The following is a 17,939-nucleotide window of genomic DNA, read 5'->3' as shown; positions in this document are numbered from 1 at the left end:
TACTACACTAACAAGGCTATACAATTAAATAACCTAGGCGCGAGTGGCGCTTTTGCGCAGTATATGCGCACAGTAGGCCTAGGCTATAACTTGACGACAGACAGATTTTTTTTTTTACAGAAATGGATTCCTTTTAATTAATTTCAACATATTATTGATTGTAATAGTCCATATTTAATTTCAGTTTCGCAATACAAATAAGTGTACAAATGACTGTCAGTCTCAATTTCAAATGAAATAAAAGGTAACTCATTTGAACCAAACCACCGTCTCAGATATCCTCAGTGTCAAACACAATAATGCATGGAAGACTTTCGTAGTCTTCAGGATTTGAACCTGCACGGGATGGATTTCTAATGGAGCTTTAGTCCATCACCTTAACCACTCCGCCACAACAACCCCAAAAGTGGGGTTATACAAATTTGCTCAAATGTGTATAGCGTTAGAGTATAACGTCACAGGAAGAAATTGACTGCGATGGCTGGGAATCAAACCCATGTCAACTGCTTGGAAGGCAGCTATAACCTTCTCAATTGGTTAAAAAACTGCAGTGCACTGGCTGTGTCTGCAGACCCTAGTGGAGGCCGCTTGCTTTTTTGATATGCTCCCTTATTTGTACCGTAACAGAGATCTAATGTTTTATCAAACCTGGTTGGGCAAGTAACTTAATAATAAAAGTTACTTAAGGAATTTTCTAGGAACACATGATTACAATTTAAAAATAAGAAGTTTGGGTGTTGTGGGAAAGTTGACTGTGATTTTTGCATTAATCCCCATTAATGCAACAAGGTCTGGAAAACCCACTGTGCTATACAAATTTGCTCAAATGTTTAGATCCTTCTCAATTGCTGAGTAAAGCTGGACTTTAGTAAAGTACACAGAGATGTTAGTGTATTTCTTACATTCTTTCTTTCAGTGTATCTTTTACAGACTATACCATAATACCTGCTGGAGATGCCAGGGATTGAACCCGGGGCCTCACACATGCAAAGCATGCTTTCTACCACTGAGCTACATCCCCTAAATCATTTGAGATGTTTTTGACTTTTTTCTGAGATCCCTGAATAAAAGAAGAGACCTGGGTAAAACATGTCATGTCAATGTTGTAAATGGCCTTAAAACCTGTAAATGCAACTGCACTGGTTGGAAATCAAACCTGGGCAAAATACTTGCACTGCTATGTCATCAATCATAGTTGTAAAGTAGCACATTGTTTGCCTTTCTGCTTACTTCTTGACAAATAAAGCACACAACAGCAAGAAATCGACTGCGATGGCTGGGAATCGAACCCAGGTCAACTGCTTGGAAGGCAGCTATGCTCACCACTATACCACCATCGCAGGTCTGAAGAAAGAATATTCACTGCAAATCATGCAACTCATCTGGGTTTTGAGACTGACAATATATGCATTGATGAAGACGGGTGGCTTCCAGTGCCTATGAGATAATACATCTGCACTCTGGTATAATGTGATGTGTCATTGGTTTGCTACCACTTTTAAAGGAAGACTTTCGTAGTCGGCAGGATTTGAACCTGCGCGGGATGGATTTCCAATGGAATTCTAGTCCATCACCTTAACCACTCCAATGGATTTCTACTCCATCGCCTTAACCACTCGGCCACGACAACCCCAAAAGTGGGGCTATACCAATTTGCTCGAATGTGTATAGCAGTATGTATAGCGTCAGAGTATAACGTCACAGGAAGAAATTGACTGCGATGGCTGGGAATCAAACCCATGTCAACTGCTTGGAAGGCAGCTATAACCTTCTCAATTGGTTAAAAAACTGCAGTGCACTGGCTGTGTCTGCAGACCCTAGTGGAGGCCGCTGCTTTTTTGATATGCTCCCTTATTTGTACCGCGAACAGAGATCTAATGTTTTATCAAACCCTGGTTGGGCAAGTAACTTAATAATAAAAGTTACTTAAGGAATTTTCTAGGAACACATGATTACAATTTAAAAATAAGAAGTTTGGGTGTTGTGGGAAAGTTGACTGTGATTTTTGCATTAATCCCCATTAATGCAACAAGGTCTGGACAACCCACTGTGCTATATAAATTTGTAATGTTTTATCAAACCTGGTTGGGCAAGTAACTTAATAATAAAAGTTACATGATTACAATTTAAAAATAAGAAATTTGGGTGTTGTGGGAAAGTTGACTGTGATTTTTGCATTAATCCCCATTAATGCAACAAGGTCTGGAAAACCCACTGTGCTATACAAATTTGCTCAAATGTTTAGATCCTTCTCAATTGCTGAGTAAAGCTGGACTTTAGTAAAGTACACAGAGATGTTACTGTATTTGTTACATTCTCTAATTTTTTCTTTCAGTGTATCTTTTACAGACTATACCATAATACCTGCTGGAGATGCCGGGGATTGAACCAGGGCCTCATACATGCAAAGCATGCGCTCTACCACTGAGCTACATCCCCTAAAACATTTGAGATGTTTTTGACTTTTTTCTGAGATCCCTGAATAAAAGAAGAGACCTGGGTAAAACATGTCATGTCAATGTTGTAAATGGCCTTAAAACCTGTAAATGCAACTGCACTGGTTGGAAATCAAACCTGGGCAAAATACTTGCACTGCTATGTCATCAATCATAGTTGTAAAGTAGCACATTGTTTGCCTTTCTGCTTACTTCTTGACAAATAAAGCACACAACAGCAAGAAATCGACTGCGATGGCTGGGAATCGAACCCAGGTCAACTGCTTGGAAGGCAGCTATGCTCACCACTATACCACCATCGCAGGTCTGAAGAAAGAATATTCACTGCAAATCATGCAACTCATCTGGGTTTTGAGACTGACAATATATGCATTGGTGAAGACGGGTGGCTTCCAGTGCCTATGAGATAATACATCTGCACTCTGGTATAATGTGATGTGTCATTGGTTTGCTACCACTTTTAAAGGAAGACTTTCGTAGTCGGCAGGATTTGACATGCGCGGGATGGATTTCCAATGGATTTCTAGTCCATCGCCTTAACCACTCCAATGGATTTCTAGTCCATCGCCTTAACCACTCGGCCACGACAACCCCGAAAGTGGGGCTATACCAATTTGCTCGAATGTGTATAACAGTATGTATAGCGTCAGAGTATAACGTCACAGGAAGAAATGGACTGCGATGGCTGGGAATCAAACCCATGTCAACTGCTTGGAAGGCAGCTATAACCTTCTCAATTGGTTAAAAAACTGCAGTGCACTGGCTGTGTCTGCAGACCCTAGTGGAGGCCGCTTGCTTTTTTGATATGCTCCCTTATTTGTACCGTAACAGAGATCTAATGTTTTATCAAACCTGGTTGGGCTAGTAACTTAATAATAAAAGTTACTTAAGGAATTTTCTAGGAACACATGATTACAATTTAAAAATAAGAAGTTTGGGTGAAGAGACCTGGGTAAAACATGTCATGTCAATGTTGTAAATGGCCTTAAAACCTTTAAATGCAACTGCACTGGTTGGAAATCAAACCTGGGCAAAATACTTGCACTGCTATGTCATCAATCATAGTTGTAAAGTAGCACATTGTTTGCCTTTCTGCTTACTTCTTGACAAATAAAGCACACAACAGCAAGAAATCGACTGCGATGGCTGGGAATCGAACCCAGGTCAACTGCTTGGAAGGCAGCTATGCTCACCGCTATACCACCATCGCAGGTCTGAAGAAAGAATATTCACTGCAAATCATGCAACTCATCTGGGTTTTGAGACTGACAATATATGCATTGGTGAAGACGGGTGGCTTCCAGTGCCTATGAGATAATACATCTGCACTCTGGTATAATGTGATGTGTCATTGGTTTGCTACCACTTTTAAAGGAAGACTTTCGTAGTCGGCAGGATTTGACATGCGCGGGATGGATTTCCAATGGATTTCTAGTCCATCGCCTTAACCACTCCAATGGATTTCTAGTCCATCGCCTTAACCACTCGGCCACGACAACCCCGAAAGTGGGGCTATACCAATTTGCTCGAATGTGTATAACAGTATGTATAGCGTCAGAGTATAACGTCACAGGAAGAAATTGACTGCGATGGCTGGGAATCAAACCCATGTCAACTGCTTGGAAGGCAGCTATAACCTTCTCAATTGGTTAAAAAACTGCAGTGCACTGGCTGTGTCTGCAGACCCTAGTGGAGGCCGCTTGCTTTTTTGATATGCTCCCTTATTTGTACCGTAACAGAGATCTAATGTTTTATCAAACCTGGTTGGGCAAGTAACTTAATAATAAAAGTTACTTAAGGAATTTTCTAGGAACACATGATTACAATTTAAAAATAAGAAGTTTGGGTGTTGTGGGAAAGTTGACTGTGATTTTTGCATTAATCCCCATTAATGCAACAAGGTCTGGACAACCCACTGTGCTATATAAATTTGTAATGTTTTATCAAACCTGGTTGGGCAAGTAACTTAATAATAAAAGTTACATGATTACAATTTAAAAATAAGAAATTTGGGTGTTGTGGGAAAGTTGACTGTGATTTTTGCATTAATCCCCATTAATGCAACAAGGTCTGGAAAACCCACTGTGCTATACAAATTTGCTCAAATGTTTAGATCCTTCTCAATTGCTGAGTAAAGCTGGACTTTAGTAAAGTACACAGAGATGTTACTGTATTTGTTACATTCTCTAATTTTTTCTTTCAGTGTATCTTTTACAGACTATACCATAATACCTGCTGGAGATGCCGGGGATTGAACCCGGGGCCTCATACATGCAAAGCATGCGCTCTACCACTGAGCTACATCCCCTAAAACATTTGAGATGTTTTTGACTTTTTTCTGAGATCCCTGAATAAAAGAAGAGACCTGGGTAAAACATGTCATGTCAATGTTGTAAATGGCCTTAAAACCTGTAAATGCAACTGCACTGGTTGGAAATCAAACCTGGGCAAAATACTTGCACTGCTATGTCATCAATCATAGTTGTAAAGTAGCACATTGTTTGCCTTTCTGCTTACTTCTTGACAAATAAAGCACACAACAGCAAGAAATCGACTGCGATGGCTGGGAATCGAACCCAGGTCAACTGCTTGGAAGGCAGCTATGCTCACCACTATACCACCATCGCAGGTCTGAAGAAAGAATATTCACTGCAAATCATGCAACTCATCTGGGTTTTGAGACTGACAATATATGCATTGGTGAAGACGGGTGGCTTCCAGTGCCTATGAGATAATACATCTGCACTCTGGTATAATGTGATGTGTCATTGGTTTGCTACCACTTTTAAAGGAAGACTTTCGTAGTCGGCAGGATTTGACATGCGCGGGATGGATTTCCAATGGATTTCTAGTCCATCGCCTTAACCACTCCAATGGATTTCTAGTCCATCGCCTTAACCACTCGGCCATGACAACCCCGAAAGTGGGGCTATACCAATTTGCTCGAATGTGTATAACAGTATGTATAGCGTCAGAGTATAACGTCACAGGAAGAAATTGACTGCGATGGCTGGGAATCAAACCCATGTCAACTGCTTGGAAGGCAGCTATAACCTTCTCAATTGGTTAAAAAACTGCAGTGCACTGGCTGTGTCTGCAGACCCTAGTGGAGGCCGCTTGCTTTTTTGATATGCTCCCTTATTTGTACCGTAACAGAGATCTAATGTTTTATCAAACCTGGTAATATATAAGTTATTTCTTGGGCAAGTAACTTAATAATAAAAGTTACTTAAGGAATTTCTAGGTGATTACAATTTAAAAATAAGAAGTTTGGGTGTTGTGGGAAAGTTGATGTGATTTTTGCATTAATCCCCATTAATGCAACAAGGTCTGGACAACCCACTGTGCTATATAAATTTGTAATGTTTTATCAAACCTGGTTGGGCAAGTAACTTAATAATAAAATTTTAGATTTAACAAGATTACAATTTAAAAATAAGAAATTTGGGTGTTGTGGGAAAGTTGACTGTGATTTTTGCATTAATCCCCATTAATGCAACAAGGTCTGGAAAACCCACTGTGCTATACAAATTTGCTCAAATGTTTAGATCCTTCTCAATTGCTGAGTAAAGCTGGACTTTAGTAAAGTACACAGAGATGTTACTGTATTTGTTACATTCTCTAATTTTTTCTTTCAGTGTATCTTTTACAGACTATACCATAATACCTGCTGGAGATGCCGGGGATTGAACCCGGGGCCTCATACATGCAAAGCATGCGCTCTACCACTGAGCTACATCCCCTAAAACATTTGAGATGTTTTTGACTTTTTTCTGAGATTTTTTCTGAGTAAATGGCCTTAAAACCTGTAAATGCAAGTGCACTGGTTGGAAATCAAACCTGGGCAAAATACTTGCACTGCTATGTCATCAATCATAGTTGTAAAGTAGCACATTGTTTGCCTTTCTGCTTACTTCTTGACAAATAAAGCACACAACAGCAAGAAATCGACTGCGATGGCTGGGAATCGAACCCAGGTCAACTGCTTGGAAGGCAGCTATGCTCACCACTATACCACCATCGCAGGTCTGAAGAAAGAATATTCACTGCAAATCATGCAACTCATCTGGGTTTTGAGACTGACAATATATGCATTGGTGAAGACGGGTGGCTTCCAGTGCCTATGAGATAATACATCTGCACTCTGGTATAATGTGATGTGTCATTGGTTTGCTACCACTTTTAAAGGAAGACTTTCGTAGTCGGCAGGATTTGACATGCGCGGGATGGATTTCCAATGGATTTCTAGTCCATCGCCTTAACCACTCCAATGGATTTCTAGTCCATCGCCTTAACCACGCCCACGACAACCCCAAAGTGGGGCTATACCAATTTGCTCGAATGTGTATAACAGTATGTATAGCGTCAGAGTATAACGTCACAGGAAGAAATGGACTGCGATGGCTGGGAATCAAACCCATGTCAACTGCTTGGAAGGCAGCTATAACCTTCTCAATTGGTTAAAAAACTGCAGTGCACTGGCTGTGTCTGCAGACCCTAGTGGAGGCCGCTTGCTTTTTTGATATGCTCCCTTATTTGTACCGTAACAGAGATCTAATGTTTTATCAAACCTGGTTGGGCAAGTAACTTAATAATAAAAGTTACTTAAGGAATTTTCTAGGAACACATGATTACAATTTAAAAATAAGAAGTTTGGGTGTTGTGGGAAAGTTGACTGTGATTTTTGCATTAATCCCCATTAATGCAACAAGGTCTGACAACCCACTGTCTATATTATATAAATTTGTAATGTTTTATCAAACCTGGTTCATTTTTTTCATGATTACAATTTAAAAATAAGAAGTTTGGGTGTTGTGGGAAAGTTGACTGTGATTTTTGCATTAATCCCCATTAATGCAACAAGGTCTTGAAACCCACTGTGCTATACAAATTTGCTCAAATGTTTAGATCCTTCTCAATTGCTGAGTAAAGCTGTACTTTAGTAAAGTACACAGAGATGTTACTGTATTTGTTACATTCTCTAATTTTTTCTTTCAGTGTATCTTTTACAGACTATACCATAATACCTGCTGGAGATGCCGGGGATTGAACCCGGGGCCTCATACATGCAAAGCATGCGCTCTACCACTGAGCTACATCCCCTAAAACATTTGAGATGTTTTTGACTTTTTTCTGAGATCCCTGAATAAAAGAAGAGACCTGGGTAAAACATGTCATGTCAATGTTGTAAATGGCCTTAAAACCTGTAAATGCAACTGCACTGGTTGGAAATCAAACCTGGGCAAAATACTTGCACTGCTATGTCATCAATCATAGTTGTAAAGTAGCACATTGTTTGCCTTTCTGCTTACTTCTTGACAAATAAAGCACACAACAGCAAGAAATCCACTGCGATGGCTGGGAATCGAACCCAGGTCAACTGCTTGGAAGGCAGCTATGCTCACCACTATACCACCATCGCAGGTCTGAAGAAAGAATATTCACTGCAAATCATGCAACTCATCTGGGTTTTGAGACTGACAATATATGCATTGGTGAAGACGGGTGGCTTCCAGTGCCTATGAGATAATACATCTGCACTCTGGTATAATGTGATGTGTCATTGGTTTGCTACCACTTTTAAAGGAAGACTTTCCGTAGTCGGCAGGATTTGAACGCGCGGGATGGATTTCCAATGGATTTCTAGTCCATGCGCCTTAACCACTCCAATGGATTTCTAGTCCATCGCCTTAACCACTCGGCCACGACAACCCCGAAAGTGGGGCTATACCAATTTGCTCGAATGTGTATAACAGTATGTATAGCGTCAGAGTATAACGTCACAGGAAGAAATTGACTGCGATGGCTGGGAATCAAACCCATGTCAACTGCTTGGAAGGCAGCTATAACCTTCTCAATTGGTTAAAAAACTGCAGTGCACTGGCTGTGTCTGCAGACCCTAGTGGAGGCCGCTTGCTTTTTTGATATGCTCCCTTATTTGTACCGTAACAGAGATCTAATGTTTTATCAAACCTGGTTGGGCAAGTAACTTAATAATAAAAGTTACTTAAGGAATTTTCTAGGAACACATGATTACAATTTAAAAATAAGAAGTTTGGGTGTTGTGGGAAAGTTGACTGTGATTTTTGCATTAATCCCCATTAATGCAACAAGGTCTGGACAACCCACTGTGCTATATAAATTTGTAATGTTTTATCAAACCTGGTTGGGCAAATAATTAATAATAAAAGTTACATGATTACAATTTAAAAATAAGAAATTTGGGTGTTGTGGGAAAGTTGACTGTATTTTGCATTAATCCCCATTAATGCAACAAGGTCTGGAAACCCACTGTGCTATACAAATTTGCTCAAATGTTTAGATCCTTCTCAATTGCTGAGTAAAGCTGGACTTTAGTAAAGTACACAGAATGTTATGTATTTGTTACATTTTAATTTTTCTTTCAGTGTATCTTTTACAGACTATACCATAATACCTGCTGGAGATGCCGGGATTGAACCCGGGCCTCATACATGCAAAGCATGCTCTACCACTGAGCTACATCCCTAAAACATTTGAGATGTTTTTGACTTTTTTGAGATCCCTGAATAAAAGAAGAGACCTGGGTAAAAACATGTCATGTCAATGTTGTAAATGGCCTTAAAACCTGTAAATGCAACTGCACTGGTTGGAAATCAAACCTGGGCAAAATACTTGCACTGCTATGTCATCAATCATAGTTGTAAAGTAGCACATTGTTTGCCTTTCTGCTTACTTCTTGACAAATAAAGCACACAACAGCAAGAAATCGACTCGCGATGGCTGGGAATCAACCCAGGTCAACTGCTTGGAAGGCAGCTATGCTCACCACGATACCACCATCGCGCAGGTCTGAAGAAAGAAAATATTCACTGCAAATCATGCAACTCATCTGGGTTTTGAGGACTGACAATATATGCATTGGTGAAGACGGGTGGCTTCCAGTGCCTATGAGATAATACATCTGCACTCTGGTATAATGTGATGTGTCATTGGTTTGCTACCACTTTTAAAAGGAAGACTTTCGTAGTCGGCAGGATTTGAACATGCGCGGGATGGATTTCCAATGGATTTCTAGTCCATCGCCTTAACCACTCCAATGGATTTCTAGTCCATCGCCTTAACCACTCCGCCCACGACAACCCCGAAAAGTGGGGCTATACCAATTTGCTCGAATGTGTATAACAGTATGTATAGCGTCAGAGTATAACGTCACAGGAAGAAATGACTGCGATGGCTGGGAATCAAACCCATGTCAACTGCTTGGAAGGCAGCTATAACCTTCTCAATTGGTTAAAAACTGCAGTGCACTGGCTGTGTCTGCAGACCCTAGTGGAGGCCGCTCTGCTTTTTGATATGCTCCCTTATTTGTACCGTAACAGAGATCTAATGTTTTATCAAACCTGGTTGGGCAAGTAACTTAATAATAAAAGTTACTTAAGGAATTTTCTAGGAACACATGATTACAATTTAAAAATAAGAAGTTTGGGTGTTGTGGGAAAGTTGACTGTATTTTTGCATTAATCCCCATTAATGCAACAAGGTCTGACAACCCACTGTGCTATATAAATTTGTAATGTTTTATCAAACCTGGTTGGGCAAGTAACTTAATAATAAAAGTTACATGATTACAATTTAAAAATAAGAAATTTGGGTGTTGTGGGAAAGTGGACTGTGATTTTTGCATTAATCCCCATTAATGCAACAAGGTCTGGAAAACCCACTGTGCTATACAAATTTGCTCAAATGTTTAGATCCTTCTCAATTGCTGAGTAAAGATGGACTTTAGTAAAGTACACAGAGATGTTACTGTATTTGTTACATTCTCTAATTTTTTCTTTCAGTGTATCTTTTACAGACTATACCATAATACCTGCTGGAGATGCCAGGGATTGAACCCGGGGCCTCATACATGCAAAGCATGCGCTCTACCACTGAGCTACATCCCCTAAAACATTTGAGATGTTTTTGACTTTTTTCTGAGATCCCTGAATAAAAGAAGAGACCTGGGTAAAACATGTCATGTCAATGTTGTAAATGGCCTTAAAACCTGTAAATGCAACTGCACTGGTTGGAAATCAAACCTGGGCAAAATACTTGCACTGCTATGTCATCAATCATAGTTGTAAAGTAGCACATTGTTTGCCTTTCTGCTTACTTCTTGACAAATAAAGCACACAACAGCAAGAAATCGACTGCGATGGCTGGGAATCAAACCCAGGTCAACTGCTTGGAAGGCAGCTATGCTCACCACTATACCACCATCGCAGGTCTGAAGAAAGAATATTCACTGCAAATCATGCAACTCATCTGGGTTTTGAGACTGACAATATATGCATTGGTGAAGACGGGTGGCTTCCAGTGCCTATGAGATAATACATCTGCACTCTGGTATAATGTGATGTGTCATTGGTTTGCTACCACTTTTAAAGGAAGACTTTCGTAGTCGGCAGGATTTGACATGCGCGGGATGGATTTCCAATGGATTTCTAGTCCATCGCCTTAACCACTCCAATGGATTTCTAGTCCATCGCCTTAACCACTCGGCCACGACAACCCCGAAAGTGGGGCTATACCAATTTGCTCGAATGTGTATAACAGTATGTATAGCGTCAGAGTATAACGTCACAGGAAGAAATTGACTGCGATGGCTGGGAATCAAACCCATGTCAACTGCTTGGAAGGCAGCTATAACCTTCTCAATTGGTTAAAAAACTGCAGTGCACTGGCTGTGTCTGCAGACCCTAGTGGAGGCCGCTTGCTTTTTTGATATGCTCCCTTATTTGTACCGTAACAGAGATCTAATGTTTTATCAAACCTGGTTGGGCAAGTAACTTAATAATAAAAGTTACTTAAGGAATTTTCTAGGAACACATGATTACAATTTAAAAATAAGAAGTTTGGGTGTTGTGGGAAAGTTGACTGTGATTTTTGCATTAATCCCCATTAATGCAACAAGGTCTGGACAACCCACTGTGCTATATAAATTTGTAATGTTTTATCAAACCTGGTTGGGCAAGTAACTTAATAATAAAAGTTACATGATTACAATTTAAAAATAAGAAATTTGGGTGTTGTGGGAAAGTTGACTGTGATTTTTGCATTAATCCCCATTAATGCAACAAGGTCTGGAAAACCCACTGTGCTATACAAATTTGCTCAAATGTTTAGATCCTTCTCAATTGCTGAGTAAAGCTGGACTTTAGTAAAGTACACAGAGATGTTACTGTATTTGTTACATTCTCTAATTTTTTCTTTCAGTGTATCTTTTACAGACTATACCATAATACCTGCTGGAGATGCCGGGATTGAACCCGGGGCCTCATACATGCAAAGCATGCGCCTTACCACTGAGCTACATCCCCTAAAACATTTGAGATGTTTTTGACTTTTTCTGAGATCCCTGAATAAAAGAAGAGACCTGGGTAAAACATGTCATGTCAATGTTGTAAATGGCCTTAAAACCTGTAAATGCAACTGCACTGGTTGGAAATCAAACCTGGGCAAAATTCTTGCACTGCTATGTCATCAATCATAGTTGTAAAGTAGCACATTGTTTGCCTTTCTGCTTACTTCTTGACAAATAAAGCACACAACAGCAAGAAATCCATCCGCGATGGCTGGGAATCGAACCCAGGTCAACTGCTTGGAAGGCAGCTATGCTCACCACTATACCACCATCTCAGGTCTGAAGAAAGAATATTCACTGCAAATCATGCAACTCATCTGGGTTTTGAGACTGACAATATATGCATTGGTGAAGACGGGTGGCTTCCAGTGCCTATGAGATAATACATCTGCACTCTGGTATAATGTGATGTGTCATTGGTTTGCTACCACTTTTAAAGGAAGACTTTCGTAGTCGGCAGGATTTGACATGCGCGGGATGGATTTCCAATGGATTTCTAGTCCATCGCCTTAACCACTCCAATGGATTTCTAGTCCATCGCCTTTAACCACTCCGCAAACCACGACAACCCGAAAGTGGGGCTATACCAATTTGCTCGAATGTGTATAACAGTATGTATAGCGTCAGAGTATAACGTCACAGGAAGAAATTGATCCGCGATGGCTGGGAATCAAACCCATGTCAACTGCTTGGAAGGCAGCTATAACCTTCTCAATTGGTTAAAAACTGCAGTGCACTGGCTGTGTCTGCAGACCCTAGTGGAGGCCGCTTGCTTTTTTGATATGCTCCCTTATTTGTACCGTAACAGAGATCTAATGTTTTATCAAACCTGGTTGGGCAAGTAACTTAATAATAAAAGTTACTTAAGGAATTTTCTAGGAACACATGATTACAATTTAAAAATAAGAAGTTTGGGTGTTGTGGGAAAGTTGACTGTGATTTTTGCATTAATCCCCATTAATGCAACAAGGTCTGGACAACCCACTGTGCTATATAAATTTGTAATGTTTTATCAAACCTGGTTGGGCAAGTAACTTAATAATAAAAGTTACATGATTACAATTTAAAAATAAGAAATTTGGGTGTTGTGGGAAAGTGGACTGTGATTTTTGCATTAATCCCCATTAATGCAACAAGGTCTGGAAAACCCACTGTGCTATACAAATTTGCTCAAATGTTTAGATCCTTCTCAATTGCTGAGTAAAGCTGGACTTTAGTAAAGTACACAGAGATGTTACTGTATTTGTTACATTCTCTAATTTTTCTTTCAGTGTATCTTTTACAGACTATACCATAATACCTGCTGGAGATGCCGGGGATTGAACCCGGGGCCTCATACATGCAAAGCATGCGCTCTACCACTGAGCTACATCCCCTAAAACATTTGAGATGTTTTTGACTTTTTTCTGAGATCCCTGAATAAAAGAAGAGACCTGGGTAAAACATGTCATGTCAATGTTGTAAATGGCCTTAAAACCTGTAAATGCAACTGCACTGGTTGGAAATCAAACCTGGGCAAAATACTTGCACTGCTATGTCATCAATCATAGTTGTAAAGTAGCACATTGTTTGCCTTTCTGCTTACTTCTTGACAAATAAAGCACACAACAGCAAGAAATCCACTGCGATGGCTGGGAATCAAACCCAGGTCAACTGCTTGGAAGGCAGCTATGCTCACCACTATACCACCATCGCAGGTCTGAAGAAAGAATATTCACTGCAAATCATGCAACTCATCTGGGTTTTGAGACTGACAATATATGCATTGGTGAAGACGGGTGGTTTCCAGTGCCTATGAGATAATACATCTGCACTCTGGTATAATGTGATGTGTCATTGGTTTGCTACCACTTTTAAAGGAAGACTTTCGTAGTCGGCAGGATTTGACATGCGCGGGATGGATTTCCAATGGATTTCTAGTCCATCGCCTTAACCACTCCAATGGATTTCTAGTCCATCGCCTTAACCACTCGGCCACGAAAACTCCGAAAGTGGGGCTATACCAATTTGCTCGAATGTGTATAACAGTATGTATAGCGTCAGAGTATAACGTCACAGGAAGAAATTGACTGCGATGGCTGGGAATCAAACCCATGTCAGCTGCTTGGAAGGCAGCTATAACCTTCTCAATTGGTTAAAAAACTGCAGTGCACTGGCTGTGTCTGCAGACCCTAGTGGAGGCCGCTTGCTTTTTTGATATGCTCCCTTATTTGTACCGTAACAGAGATCTAATGTTTTATCAAACTGGGGTTTGGCAAGTAACTTAATAATAAAAGTTACTTAAGGAATTTTCTAGGAACACATGATTACAATTTAAAAATAAGAAGTTTGGGTGTTGTGGGAAAGTTGACTGTGATTTTTGCATTAATCCCCATTAATGCAACAAGGTCTGGACAACCCACTGTGCTATACAAATTTGCTCAAATGTTTAGATCCTTCTCAATTGCTGAGTAAAGCTGGACTTTAGTAAAGTACACAGAGATGTTACTGTATTTGTTACATTCTTTAATTTTTTCTTTCAGTGTATCTTTTACAGACTATACCATAATACCTGCTGGAGATGCCGGGGATTGAACCAGGGCCTCATACATGCAAAGCATGCGTCTACCACTGAGCTACATCCCCCAAAACATTTGAGATGTTTTTGACTTTTTTGAGATGATAAAGAAGAGACCTGGGTAAAACATGTCATGTCAATGTTGTAAATGGCCTTAAAACCTGTAAATGCAACTGCACTGGTTGGAAATCAAACCTGGGCAAAATACTTGCACTGCTATGTCATCAATCATAGTTGTAAAGTAGCACATTGTTTGCCTTTCTGCTTACTTCTTGACAAATAAAGCACACAACAGCAAGAAATCCACTGCGATGGCTGGGAATCGAACCCAGGTCAACTGCTTGGAAGGCAGCTATGCTCACCACTATACCACCATCGCAGGTCTGAAAAAAGAATATTCACTGCAAATCATGCAACTCATCTGGGTTTTGAGACTGACAATATATGCATTGGTGAAGACGGGTGGCTTCCAGTGCCTATGAGATAATACATCTGCACTCTGGTATAATGTGATGTGTCATTGGTTTGCTACCACTTTTAAAGGAAGACTTTTGTAGTCGGCAGGATTTGACATGCGCGGGATGGATTTCCAATGGATTTCTAGTCCATCGCCTTAACCACTCCAATGGATTTCTAGTCCATCGCCTTAACCACTCCGCCACTACAAGCCCGAAAGTGGGGCTATACCAATTTGCTCGAATGTGTATAACAGTATGTACAGCGTCAGAGTATAACGTCACAGGAAGAAATTGACTGCGATGGCTGGGAATCAAACCCATGTCAACTGCTTGGAAGGCAGCTATAACCTTTGTCGTGCTTCAAGGTGCACTCCCAGGTGAGGACTTCTTCTCTGAAATAGATAGCAATAACTTCACAGACACAGATATGTATTAATACAATAGGCTTCTATAGAAGGAGAGCATCACTCCGTAAGCAGACTCCGCAGTCTGCTTCTCACCAGTGAGCTCTGACTCTCTTCCTCTTTTGCCTGTCTTTTATTGAAGTTTAACAAGGGCAGTTACATATCACACACGAACATCTGTCTCTACAAAGTGGGCTGTTGCTTTTGATGGATTGTGACTGAGCCAGGTCTTGGTGTCCTCCGTCCTTGCTTACTGCATCCCACAGAGGAACATGTCCTCCTTTGCACGATGCAGGCCACCTGTGTGCAGCCTTGGCTCTGTTCTCGTGCAGCATACTTTTAGCTCGTTAAGTCTAGGCAGCTTGCTGTAATAATTAGGCAGTATATTATAGGAACATAAGTCATTTGGTCAGCAAAGCGTGTGTATCTATATCCCACAATTCCCCCTTTTGAACTCTACTAGAGTTCAACATACCAAAAGAGAAGAGAGGTCAGAGAACGAGATATTCCAAAAAACAAAAATAGAGTCAGAACATGGCACGTCTAGGTAAAGGCACTTCTAGGTAAAAATCACTTCTAGATAAATTGTAAAACACTTCAGTAGAAAATGTAAAAGATGGTAAAAAATGTAGAAAATGGAAAAACACTTCTAATATTAAGAGCATACTTCTGTTAACTTTTTATGGAATAAAAAGTTCCCACACCCCCTTTTGGACTCACCTAAGTGAGTCCACAACATATTATTTACAATTACAAGGCACTGAAGTTCTTCTAGGGTAACACCTAGGTGGGGCAGTTTTGGCGGGGGAGTTCAAAATCATACCAGAAAATGAAAGTAACAATGGGGACGCTATGTACCCCTAAGATCACCTTACAACACATCTAGCAAGCTTATTCCTTCCCTGGCAAGTCTCTTCCCATACAAGTTACTTATAACAGCACCGCTTTATAAGTTGGTTTTAACCCTCAGCTCAGACTCAAACCAGACAACTCCTGCAATTTGCACACAATGAAAAATGGTTAATGAAAACGGCGGCGGTCGGAGGGGCGTGTGTTAAAGAAAACACGCCCAATAAGTTGGGTTCAACGGTGGATGGTAGCTTGGCACGCTACATGTAGGAGAGAAAGCGCTTATTTCACCTTTCTCCCTGGTGATTCTCTTCTTCAGGTCACAGGGGTGGACTACCCTGGACCTTGTTGGACAGGGCCAGGGTAGCACCTCCCTGTTTGTAGCTCATATGGTGAGAGGCCTGTCCTACTGTTTACTGACATTCTTTCGATACGAGAGCCAGGGGGAGGGGCTTGCAGCCAATTCATCCCTGTTTGGTTGCATATTTTAGACATTTTGTTTTTAAAGGGTCAGGTTCATCCTTTCTACCTTGCCTTGAGATTCAGGGTGGTATACGGAGCCAAATTTATGCTTTAGCCCCAACATGAGTTCCACCTTGCGCAAATCTTTGTTTTTGAAATGGGAACCATTATCTGACTTTTATCCTTTCGGGAACCCATGCTGGGGAATGTATTGGTTGATTAGAAATTTAATTACGGTCTGAGCGTCTTCATTTTTTGCGGGCATGGCCTCTGGCCATCCAGTGTAGGAATCCACACACACCAGCAAATACCTGCAACCCTGTACCCTGTCCGTCATGTCAGTGTAGTCAATCACAATCTCTTTCCCTGCCACTGTCTCAAGGGGGTACTGTCCCCCGTCTGGTTTCACTGTAGGCTTAGGGTTGAATGCTTGGCATTGGGGACAGGTCTTGGTTACCTGCTCTACCATTGGTTTCATGAATGGATGCCACCAATGTTGTAGGTTTCTCAACATCTGACTGACCCCTACATGTCCCACCCCATGAGCTTCTTCTAGGGCCGTCTGCATTCCCCTGGTGGCAGAATAGGTCTACCATCCGGGCCCCGCCACAACCCCTCACTTTGCATAGCTCCCCTGCTTTCCAAACTGTTTTTCTTGGGGGAAGCTCGTTCTTGTAACTCAATGATTGTTTCTTTGCTAAGCTCGGCCCTGGTTTCTAGGTCTGCAGTCATCATTAGATGGTGTGCCAAATATCCTGCTGCGGTTTTTGCGGCGCTGTCTGCTGCTTCATTTCCCTTTACTCACTCTATCTTGAGTATTGCTGTGGCCCTTACATTTGACTATAGCTACCTTGGCTGGTAGGAGAATAGCTTTTGCTAATCTTTTCATTTCTTCCTCATGTTTAATAGGTTTTCCTCCTGCTGTCAAAACCCTGCCCTCTGCCACTGTGGTAATTCGAGGTGAGCTGCTCCTGTTGCATAGGCTGAGTCAGAGTATACAGTTACTGCTTGATTTTTTCCTAGCTCTAAGGCTCTGATGAGTGCTTCCACTTCTGCTTTCTGTGCTGACTGCGCACCCTGTATCCTTTCTGCTTCTAATGTTACCACTCCTGTGTGTCTTCTTCAACCACTGCATATGCTGCTTTCAGTCCTCCTCAGTCTCATGTCTAAAACAACACCCATCTGTGAATAGCACTCTTCCTTCCCTAGTGGTTGTGCAGCTAAGTCTGGTCTTTGACTTTTTCCACTTTTTCTTGTCCCTTGTCCTCACACTCATGTGGTCCCCCTCCCATCTGGTCTGCTATGTTAATGCCTTCATGTAAAGGTCAGGTTTGGGGTCTGCAAAAACTCTTGCTGATTCGGCAG

At 41.0% G+C, this 17,939-nt stretch overlaps 17 non-coding genes across 17 annotated transcripts; all 17 read right to left on the bottom strand.

Moving 5' to 3' along the window:
- Positions 1-1,268: 1,268 nt before the first annotated feature.
- trnag-ucc lies at positions 1,269-1,340 on the bottom strand. The gene has a single exon. It is a non-coding gene; the product is annotated as a tRNA-Gly (tRNA).
- A 1,028-nt stretch (positions 1,341-2,368) lies between these two features.
- Positions 2,369-2,439, bottom strand: trnaa-ugc. The gene has a single exon. It is a non-coding gene; the product is annotated as a tRNA-Ala (tRNA).
- Positions 2,440-2,686: 247 nt separating this feature from the next.
- trnag-ucc lies at positions 2,687-2,758 on the bottom strand. Its single transcript has one exon. It is a non-coding gene; the product is annotated as a tRNA-Gly (tRNA).
- Positions 2,759-3,594: 836 nt separating this feature from the next.
- trnag-ucc lies at positions 3,595-3,666 on the bottom strand. Its single transcript has one exon. It is a non-coding gene; the product is annotated as a tRNA-Gly (tRNA).
- A 1,026-nt stretch (positions 3,667-4,692) lies between these two features.
- trnaa-ugc lies at positions 4,693-4,764 on the bottom strand. The gene has a single exon. It is a non-coding gene; the product is annotated as a tRNA-Ala (tRNA).
- A 247-nt stretch (positions 4,765-5,011) lies between these two features.
- trnag-ucc lies at positions 5,012-5,083 on the bottom strand. Its single transcript has one exon. It is a non-coding gene; the product is annotated as a tRNA-Gly (tRNA).
- Positions 5,084-6,127: 1,044 nt separating this feature from the next.
- trnaa-ugc lies at positions 6,128-6,199 on the bottom strand. Its single transcript has one exon. It is a non-coding gene; the product is annotated as a tRNA-Ala (tRNA).
- Positions 6,200-6,408: 209 nt separating this feature from the next.
- trnag-ucc lies at positions 6,409-6,480 on the bottom strand. Its single transcript has one exon. It is a non-coding gene; the product is annotated as a tRNA-Gly (tRNA).
- A 1,007-nt stretch (positions 6,481-7,487) lies between these two features.
- trnaa-ugc lies at positions 7,488-7,559 on the bottom strand. The gene has a single exon. It is a non-coding gene; the product is annotated as a tRNA-Ala (tRNA).
- Positions 7,560-7,806: 247 nt separating this feature from the next.
- trnag-ucc lies at positions 7,807-7,878 on the bottom strand. Its single transcript has one exon. It is a non-coding gene; the product is annotated as a tRNA-Gly (tRNA).
- Positions 7,879-10,312: 2,434 nt separating this feature from the next.
- trnaa-ugc lies at positions 10,313-10,384 on the bottom strand. The gene has a single exon. It is a non-coding gene; the product is annotated as a tRNA-Ala (tRNA).
- Positions 10,385-10,631: 247 nt separating this feature from the next.
- On the bottom strand, positions 10,632-10,703 carry trnag-ucc. Its single transcript has one exon. It is a non-coding gene; the product is annotated as a tRNA-Gly (tRNA).
- A 1,026-nt stretch (positions 10,704-11,729) lies between these two features.
- Positions 11,730-11,800, bottom strand: trnaa-ugc. The gene has a single exon. It is a non-coding gene; the product is annotated as a tRNA-Ala (tRNA).
- A 247-nt stretch (positions 11,801-12,047) lies between these two features.
- trnag-ucc lies at positions 12,048-12,119 on the bottom strand. Its single transcript has one exon. It is a non-coding gene; the product is annotated as a tRNA-Gly (tRNA).
- Positions 12,120-13,148: 1,029 nt separating this feature from the next.
- Positions 13,149-13,220, bottom strand: trnaa-ugc. Its single transcript has one exon. It is a non-coding gene; the product is annotated as a tRNA-Ala (tRNA).
- Positions 13,221-13,467: 247 nt separating this feature from the next.
- On the bottom strand, positions 13,468-13,539 carry trnag-ucc. The gene has a single exon. It is a non-coding gene; the product is annotated as a tRNA-Gly (tRNA).
- A 1,169-nt stretch (positions 13,540-14,708) lies between these two features.
- On the bottom strand, positions 14,709-14,780 carry trnag-ucc. The gene has a single exon. It is a non-coding gene; the product is annotated as a tRNA-Gly (tRNA).
- Between the last annotated feature and the right edge of the window lie 3,159 nt (positions 14,781-17,939).

This window comes from Perca fluviatilis, chromosome 18 (assembly GCF_010015445.1).
Source record: "Perca fluviatilis chromosome 18, GENO_Pfluv_1.0, whole genome shotgun sequence".
In the NCBI taxonomy this organism is placed as follows: domain Eukaryota; kingdom Metazoa; phylum Chordata; class Actinopteri; order Perciformes; family Percidae; genus Perca; species Perca fluviatilis.
This window is presented reverse-complemented; position numbering and strand designations above follow the sequence as displayed.